Below are 9,611 nucleotides of genomic sequence, written 5' to 3' on the forward strand. Positions count from 1 at the left end.
GTTTTCATTCTCCCTCAACTTGTTTTAGTGTCCAACACCAAACTTAGCTCCTTGCAATCCACACCAATTACTCAACATTTTTATTGAAAAAGCTATGAAAAGAAACTACCTCAGGTTGGGTTGCCTCCCAACAAGCGCTCTTTTATTGTCATTAGCTTGACATCTTCATTTTTGCTTCAAGAGGAATTCAGGTTCTGAACCTCCTTCTCTTTGTTCCATTGCCCCCCTAGGTACAATTTTGCTCTATGACCATTTGCTGTAAACTGATTCTTTGTTGCTTCATCTAGTAATTCGATGCTCCCATAAGGAAAAACCTTAGTTACCAAATATGGACCAGTTCATTTAGACTTAAGCTTGCCAGGGAATATCTTGAGCCGTGAGTTATACAGGAGAACTTGTTGTCCAGGTTTGAATTCTTTCTTCAAAATCTTTCTGTCATGCCATCTCTTAGCTTTCTCCTTGTATATCTTGGTATTTTCATAGGCTTCTAGCCTAAACTCATCTAGCTCATTCAGCTGCAACAATCTTTTCTCTCCTGCTGCTTCAGAATCCAAATTTAGAAGTTTAGTGGCCCAAAAGGCTTTGTGCTCAAGCTCTACAGGGAGATGACAAGATTTGCCATATAACAGTTGAAATGGGGACTTCCCAATAGGAGTTTTAAAAGCTATTCTGTATGCCCAAAGTGCATCTTCCAACTTCCTAGCCCAATCCTTTCTTGTGTTACCAACTTTTTTTTCTAGGATCTTCTTTAGTTCCCTGTTTGCTAATTCTGCTTGTCCATTAGTTTGGGGATGATATGGTGTGGCTACCTTATGAACAACTCCATATTTGTAGAGAAGTTTCTCCATTTGTCTATTGCAAAAATGACCACCACCATCACTGATGAGACCTTTGGGTACTCCATATCTAGTAAAGATGTTCTTCTTCAAGAATTGAAGAACAACCTGTGCATCACAGGTAGTTGTGGCTATGGCTTCCACCCATTTTGAAACATACTCTACTGCTACCAAGATATATCTGAATGAATAAGAAGGGGGAAAGGGTCCCATGAAATCAATGCCCCATAGATCAAACAATTCTACTTCCAAAATGAAGTTCTGTGGCATCTCATTCCTTTTTGTTAGTCCTCCTGCTCTTTGGCATTCATTACATTGGTGGACAAATTCCCTGGCATCTTTGAAGATGGTTGGCCAATAGAATCCACTTTGTAATACCTTTGCTGCCGTTCTTTCTGGACCAAAGTGTCCACCATAAGCTGAGCCATGACAATGCCACAATATATCTCTTATTTCACTTTCAGGAACACATCTTCTGATTATTCCATCAGAACACCTTCTGAACAGATAGGGTTCATCCCACAAGAACTTCTTTGCTTCATTGATTAATTTCCTCACTTGTTGCTTAGTGAATTCTTGCGGTATCTTTCTCCCTACTTTGTAGTTTGCTATATCAGCAAACCATGGTGTTTGTTGGATTTGCATGAGATGTTCATCTGGGAAGCTTTCATTCACAGGTAATGAGGCCTTTTGAATTGTTTCTGGTGGCAGCCTTGACAAATGATCAGCAACTAGATTTTCAGTGCCTTTCCTGTCCCTTACCTCAATGTCAAATTCTTGTAAGAGTAGAATCCATCTGATAAGTCTTGGCTTAGCATCCTGTTTTGACATCAAATACTTGAGAGCAGCATGATCAGTATAAACCACAATTTTAGATCCTATCAAATATGATCTAAACTTATCAAATGCATAGACTACAGCTAGCAATTCCTTCTCTGTTGTAGTGTAATTCTTTTGAGCTTCATTCAATACTTTACTTGCATAATATATGACATGATGCAAGTTTCCCTTCTTCTGCCCAAGTACAGCACCAATTGCAATTTCACTTGCATCACACATGAGTTCAAATGGTAAGTCCCAATCAGGGGGTGTGATAATTGGTGCTGTTGTGAGTTTATGTTTTAAAGTTTCAAAAGCATGCTGGCAATTCTTATCAAAAACAAAAGGTTGATCAATCATCAAAAGGTTACTCAAAGGTTTGGCTATTTTAGAAAAATCTTTGATAAACCTTCTATAAAATCCTGCATGACCCAAGAAACTTCTAACATATTTCACATTAGTTGGTGGAGGGAGTTTTTCTATTATTTCAACTTTTGCCTTGTCAACCTCTATTCCTCTTCTTGAAACTTTATGACCAAGAACAATCCCCTCAGGTACCATGAAATGGCACTTTTCCCAGTTCAAAACCAAATTAGTTTCTTGGCACCGTTTCAAGACAAGAGTTAGATGGTTTAAGCAAGTATTGAAAGTGTCACCAAAAACAGAAAAGTCATCCATGAAAACCTCTAAAAATTTTTCAACCATATCTGAGAAAATGGAGAGCATACACCTTTGAAAAGTGGCTGGGGCATTGCATAATCCGAATGGCATTCTTCTATAGGCAAAAACTCCAACTGGGCATGTGAATGAAGTCTTTTCTTGGTCCTTTGGATCAACCACTATCTGATTATACCCAGAATAGCCATCCAAGAAGCAATAATAAGCATGGCCAGCCAACCTTTCAAGCATTTGATCAATGAAAGGAAGTGGGAAGTGATCTTTGCGTGTGGCATCATTCAATCTTCTATAATCAATGCACATCCTCCACCCTGTCACCGTTCTGGTGGGAATGAGTTCATTCTTCTCATTAATAATGACTGTCATCCCTCCTTTCTTTGGTACCACTTGGACTGGGCTTATCCATGAGCTATCAGAAATAGGATATATGATTCCTGCATTCCATAACTTCATCACTTCCTTCTGGACAACTTCCTTCATTGCAGGGTTTAGTCTTCTCTGAGGTTGAATTACTGCTTTGGAATTGTCCTCCAAAAGAATCTTATGCATGTATATTGTAGGGCTGATGCCTTTCAAGTCATCAATGGTCCATCCTAAGGCATCCTTGTGGGCTCTGAGAACATCAAGAAGCTCTCCTTCTTCTTTCTTTGTCAAGGACAAATTGATGATCACCGGAAGGCTTTCTGAAGTCCCAAGAAATGCATATTTGAGATGAGAAGGTAATGGCTTCAGTTCTTGCTTTTGCACCTATTCTTTCTTGCTTGGTTCCACTTCTTTGTTTATGAAAGCCTCAGCCACATGTTCCTCTATTGTTTCTTGACTATCTTCTTCTTGCTCATGCTAATCAATGTCTAAGATTTCTTCCACCAGGCTCTCTATCATGTCCACCCTCAAATGATCTTCCTTCTCTGGGGGTGTTGCATTGACTTAAAAACATTGATGATCATTTGCTCATTGTGTACTCTGAAAATCATTTCTCCTTTTTCCACATCAATAATTGCTCTTACAGTTGCTAGAAATGGTCTGCCCAAGATGATTGAATTGTTGCCTTCCTCATCGGTATCTAGGATTACAAAGTCTGCAGGGAAGATAAACTTTCCAACCTTTACTAGCAAATTTTCCACAATTCCATTTGGTATCTTGATTGATCTGTCTGCCATGACTAGTGACATCTTGGTGGGTTTGAGTTCTTTTATGGCAAGCTTTTTCATCATGGACAAGGGCATTAAGTTGATACTAGCTCCAAGATCACAAAGAGCTTTGTCCAGGGATAGTTTGCCTATAGTGCATGACACTACAAAACTCCCTGGATCCTTGAGTTTTGGTGGGATTCCCTTTTGGAGCACGGCACTACATTCCTCACTAAGCATCACCGTTTCCTTCTCATTCCAATCTCTTTTCTTGTTGATGAGCTCTTTTAAGAACTTGGCATACAGGGGCATTTGCTCCAAAGCCTCTGCCAAAGGTATGTTAATTTCCAACTTCTTGAAAGTCTCAAGAAATTTGTGGAAGTGCTGCTCCTTTGTTTCCTTGTGAAATCTCTGTGGATAAGGTAGTGGTGGTGTTGAGCTCTTCACCACTTGATGCTGTTTTGGAATTGGTTCTTCCGTGATTTGCTTTCCTTTCTTCAGATTCTGTGGCTTGTTGTCTTCCTCTGTGAGCTTTTTTGGAGCATTCTTGCTTATCTTGTCTTTGTTGGCTCAGTGTCATTCTCCATAAGCTTCTTTGTTGCTCCTTGGTTGCCATCCACTAACACTTTTCCACTTCTTAGTTGCACAACCTTGCATTCTTCCTTTGGGTTGGGAATGGTGTCACTGGGTAGTGAACTTGATGGCTTCTCAACAGAAATCTTCTTGGAGATTTGTCCAATCTTCCTCTCTAGGTTCTTCATGGAGGCTTCTTGATTCTTGGTTGTCAATTCTTGGCTCTTCATTAGTTTCTCCATGAGCAGCTCTAGATTGTTGATTCTCTGTGAGTCTTGTGTGATGGGTTGATTTTGGGGTGTTGATGGGTGAAGATAAGTGTTTTGGTTAGTTGGGTGGTTATCGGGTGGGTATTGGTTAGAATTTGGGTAGTTATTTTGTGGTTTTCTGTATGAGTTTTGGTTAGTGTTTGGCTGGGGGTTGTGGTTTGTATTTTTCCAATTGGTTTGGCTTGTGTTTCTTTGCCATGGTTGTTGGTTTTGATTATGGTTGTCGCTCCATCTGAGGTTGGGATGGTTCTTCCAAGATGGATTGTAGGTATCACCATAGACTTCATTTGTTCCAGGATTTTGGTTGTGCATGTATTGGACTTGCTCTTGTTGTTGCTCCTCTTGAGTTTCTTCCTTTTGCACCCAAGTGGTTGGAGGTTGGCTTGTGGTGCTCACTGCTGCCACTTGCAAGCCATCAATTCTCTTAGCCATTTGCTCAAATTGTTGTTGAATCTGCTGCTGCATCAGCTTGTTTTGAGCTAAGATTGAATCAACTCCTTCCAACTCCATTACTCCTCTTCTCTGTGATGGTTGGCGTTGTCTTTGATGAGCAAAGAAATATTGGTTGTTGGCCACCATATCAATGAGGTTTTGAGCTTCCTCTGTGGTCTTCATGAGTTGTAGAGAGCCTCCGGCAGAGTGATCAAGAGCTTCTTGAGCTTTAAGGGTGAGGCCTTCATAGAAGTTTTGTAACTTATCCCATTCAGTAAACATCTCTGGTGGACATTTCCTCAATAAAGCCTTATATCTTTCCCATGCTTCATATAAGTTCTCGGCCTCTAATTGAGTGAATGTTTGAACCTCAGTCTTCAACCTTAAGATTCTTTGAGGTGGATAGAATTTGGCAAGGAACTTGCTCACCAAGTCATCCCAAGTGTTGATGCTTTCTTTTGGAAAGGTCTCTAGCCATTGAGTGGCTTTATCTCTGAGAGAGAATGGGAAGAGCAGCAACTTGTAGCTATCAGGGGGTACACCATTTGTTTTCACCGTGTCACATATTCTCAAGAATGTGGACAGATGCTGATTTGGATCTTCCAAAGGCCCTCCTCCAAAAGAACAATTGTTTTGAACCAGAGTGATGAGTTGTGGCTTGAGTTCAAAATTGTTTGCATTGACATTGGGAGGAAGAATGCTACTCCCACAATGCCTAGCATTTGCAAATGTGTATGAAGCCAAGACTCTTCTCTGTTGTTGATTATTATTGGCTCCATCTCCTGGTTGATTGGTATCTCCTTCCATGTCTTGGAATTCCTCCTCAGATTCTTCTTCTCCAACAATATTCTTCCCTCTTTCAGCTCTTCTTATTCTCCGAAGAGTCCTTTGATCAATTTCGGAATGGATAGGGGAAGATCTTCCTATACCTGACATACAAACACACAACAATAAACACACAAACCCAGAAAGCCAATGAAACTTCAATCTATAGCTAGAATGAAGGTTTAGTTAGTTTAAGCAAAAATTCAAACAGTTAGTGTGTTAGTGAGAGTTAGAACAACAGAAAAGAAAAATGCTTAATCTAGATCTCCACTTCACTTAATCATTGTCAATCTATTTCAATCCCCGGCAACGGCGCCAAAAACTTGATGTGTGGAAAGCGATCCAACACAAAACTCACCGGCAAGTGTACCGGGTGACAAACCCCAATTTGAGGGTTTATCTTGTATTGAATTTAGAGTATTTTGATAACCTTTTGTCACATTTAGCCTATGAATTAGCATGGTTTTGTTATCTCTCCCATATTTGTACTTAAGTGTAAAAACATGCTTTTTAAGCCTTATCTTGATGAATTCCAATTTCTCTTTGATTCCATAAGATGCCTTGATGTGTTTGTTAGTAGTTCCAGGATTGAAATAGGCTAGGCATGGATCAAAGGAAGCAAGGAAGGAAGCATGCAAGTGGAGAGAAGCACAAAAAGCCAAAGAGTTGATCTCGGCCAAGCACGCGTACGCGCACAAGGCGCTCGCGCGCACATCGCAGAATTGGCCAGGGACGCGCACGCGTACCGTGCGCGCACGCGTCGAAGCCCGCACGTGATTCTTTTATTACAACACGTGCCTGGCGATTTTGGAAGGTCTCAGCAACCAACTTTGGCGCCAAAATGCATATAAGAGCCAAAGATTGAAGGGGATTGACATTCATACATTCATTCATTCACACATTGACACACATTCACTTCCATAGACAAAATTTTAGATCATTAGGTAGATATTTTTAGTTAGTTACATTTTTGTAGAGAGAGAAACTCCAACTTCTCTCTAGGATTCATCTTCATCTTCTCAATTCTCAACCATTCCTTGGTGAGATCTATTACAACACTCAATTTACTTTGTTCATGTTGTAGATCCTCTTCTCTAATCTCATTAGTGTTTGTAATTGTTCAAATGTCATAGATCTTAGGTTTAACTTTGTTGTTTTGGATTCTATTGATTCATTGAAGATTTCATTTTCATTGTTGTTCATTGTTGATTGTTGTTAATCTCTTGTGTTGAATTTCTTTGATTCTAATCCTTTTCTCTCCATTTTACTATGTCTTTCATTCTTGTCCTCCAAGTGTTTGAGAAAATGCCAACCTTAGATATGGAGTAGTATTCCCTCACTTGGCCTAGTGGTTGAGTCATTGGAGATACTTGAATAATGGATGTCAATTGTTGATTAAGAATTGAGGATTGCTAATTGACTTAGAGTGCACTAAAGCTAGACTTCCCTAGGGTGAGACTAGGACTTGTGACTTGAGTTAATTACTTTTACTTGACTTTCCTCTATAATTAGGGGCTAACTAAGTAAAGCAACACTCTTTTGTTATCACAATTGAATGAAGCTATAGTGATGGGACTTCCAATGTTCAACCTTGGCCAAGGCTTTTAATATTGATTGTTTGTTGTTTTCTTTTATTCACACTTTTATGCTACACTCTTTAAACCACAAAAGACCACTTAACCAATAGCATGCATCCTTGTAGCATTCCTAGGGAAGAACGACTCGGGACTAATACTCTCGATTATAGATTGTAGATTTGTTTGATGATGGATTTTGCGTCGGTTTAGACTATACTACGATTGATTACTTGAAAAATTTCTATACCGGCAAAAAATCATTCGTCAATTTTGACGATTGGATTTTTGCCGGTATAGAAATTTTTCAAGTAATCAATCGTAGTATAGTCTAAACCGACGCAAAATCCATCATCAAACAAATCTACAATCTATAATCGAGAGTATTAATCCCGAGTCGTTCTTCCCTAGGAATGCTACAAGGATGCATGTTATTGGTTAAGTGGTCTTTTTGTGGCTTAAAGAGTGTAGCATAAAAGTGTGAATAAAAGAAAACAACAAACAATCAATATTAAAAGCCTTGGCCAAGGTTGAACATTGGAAGTCCCATCACTATAGCTTCATTCAATTGTGATAACAAAGGAGTGTTGCTTTACTTAGTTAACCCCTAATTATAGAGGTAAGTCAAGTAAAAGTAACTAACTTGAGTCACAAGTCCTAGTCTCACCCTAGGGAAGTCTAGCTTTAGTGCACTCTAAGTCAATTAGCAATCCTCAATTCTTAATCAACAATTGACATCCATTATTCAAGTGTCTCCAATGACTCAACCACTAGGCCAAGTGAGGGAATACTACTCCATATCTAAAGTTGGCATTTTCTCAAACACTTGGAGGGCAACAATGAAAGACATAGTAAAATTGAGAAGAGATTTAGAAGTAAAGCAATTCAATCACAAGAGATTAACAACAATCAACAATGAACAACAATGAAAAGGAAATCTTCAATGAATCAATAGAATCCAAAACAACAAAGTTAAACCTAAGATCTATGACATTTGAACAATTACAAACACTAATGAGATTAGAGAAGAGGATCTACAACATGAACAAAGTAAATTGAGTGTTGTAATAGATCTCACCAAGGAATGGTTGAGAATTGAGAAGATGAAGATGAATCCTAGAGAGAAGTTGGAGTTTCTCTCTCTACAAAATGTAACTAACTAAAAATATCTACCTAATGATCTAAAATTAGTCTATGGAAGTGAATGTGTGTCAATGTGTGAGTGAATGTATGTATGAATGTCAATCCCCTTCAATCTTTGGCTCTTATATGCATTTTGGCGCCAAAGTTGGTTGCTGAGACCTTCCAAAATCGCCAGGCACGTGTTGTAATAAAAGAATCACGTGCGGGCTTCGACGCGTGCGCGCACGGTACGCGTGCGCGTCCCTGGCCAATTCTGCGATGTGCGCGCGAGCGCCTTGTGCGCGTACGCGTGCTTGGCCGAGATCAACTCTTTGGCTTTTTGTGCTTCTCTCCACTTGCATGCTTCCTTCCTTGCTTCCTTTGATCCATGCCTAGCCTATTTCAATCCTGGAACTACTAACAAACACATCAAGGCATCTTATGGAATCAAAGAGAAATTGGAATTCATCAAGATAAGGCTTAAAAAGCATGTTTTTACACTTAAGTACAAATATGGGAGAGATAACAAAACCATGCTAATTCATAGGCTAAATGTGACAAAAGGTTATCAAAATACTCTAAATTCAATACAAGATAAACCCTCAAATTGGGGTTTGTCAACCTCCCCACACTTAAGCCTTAGCATGTCCTCATGCTAAAATAAGAAAGAACCAAGGGGTATGACATTGAATGCAACTAAACTACATGAATCCTATCTAAATGTAGCTACCTAAAATAAATGCAAATGCTTAATTCAAACATATCAACTTGCCAAGAGAGTATGTGTAAGCACAAGGGCTAGGCAATAGGAATTAATTCCAAACCACAATTGTATTGAATTATCAAAAAGGATTTAAACTTGCAAGAATATAGATAATATGGGTGAGCACATGTAATTGAACTTTTGAACCCTCACCGGATATGTGTATCCGCTCTATTCACTCAAGTGTTTAAGGGTCAATTCACTCAATTCTCTTCTAATCAAGCTTTCCAAAATTTGATTTTCTTCTAACAATCAACATTTATTCAATGCATGCATACATTCATCATGAGGTCTTTCATTTTGGTTGTAATGGGGTTAGGGTCAAGGTAGGATCATTTATGGTTAAGTGGGCTAAGGTTTGAATCTTTGATTAGCATAGACTTTCCCACCTAACCTATGTAATGACCTATACAAGTTCAAACTATTCTAACTACCCATTCTTCACTTTTTCTTACATATTCATGTATCCTTATTTGATTCATAACACTTATGCATTGATCCCTTTTTATTGACTTCACTTTGGGGCATTTTGTCCCCTTCTTTATTATTTTTCCTTCTTTTTCCATATACAATTTTTTTCTTTTCTTTCA

Source organism: Arachis hypogaea, chromosome 4 (assembly GCF_003086295.3).
Source record: "Arachis hypogaea cultivar Tifrunner chromosome 4, arahy.Tifrunner.gnm2.J5K5, whole genome shotgun sequence".
Lineage (NCBI taxonomy): Eukaryota > Viridiplantae > Streptophyta > Magnoliopsida > Fabales > Fabaceae > Arachis > Arachis hypogaea.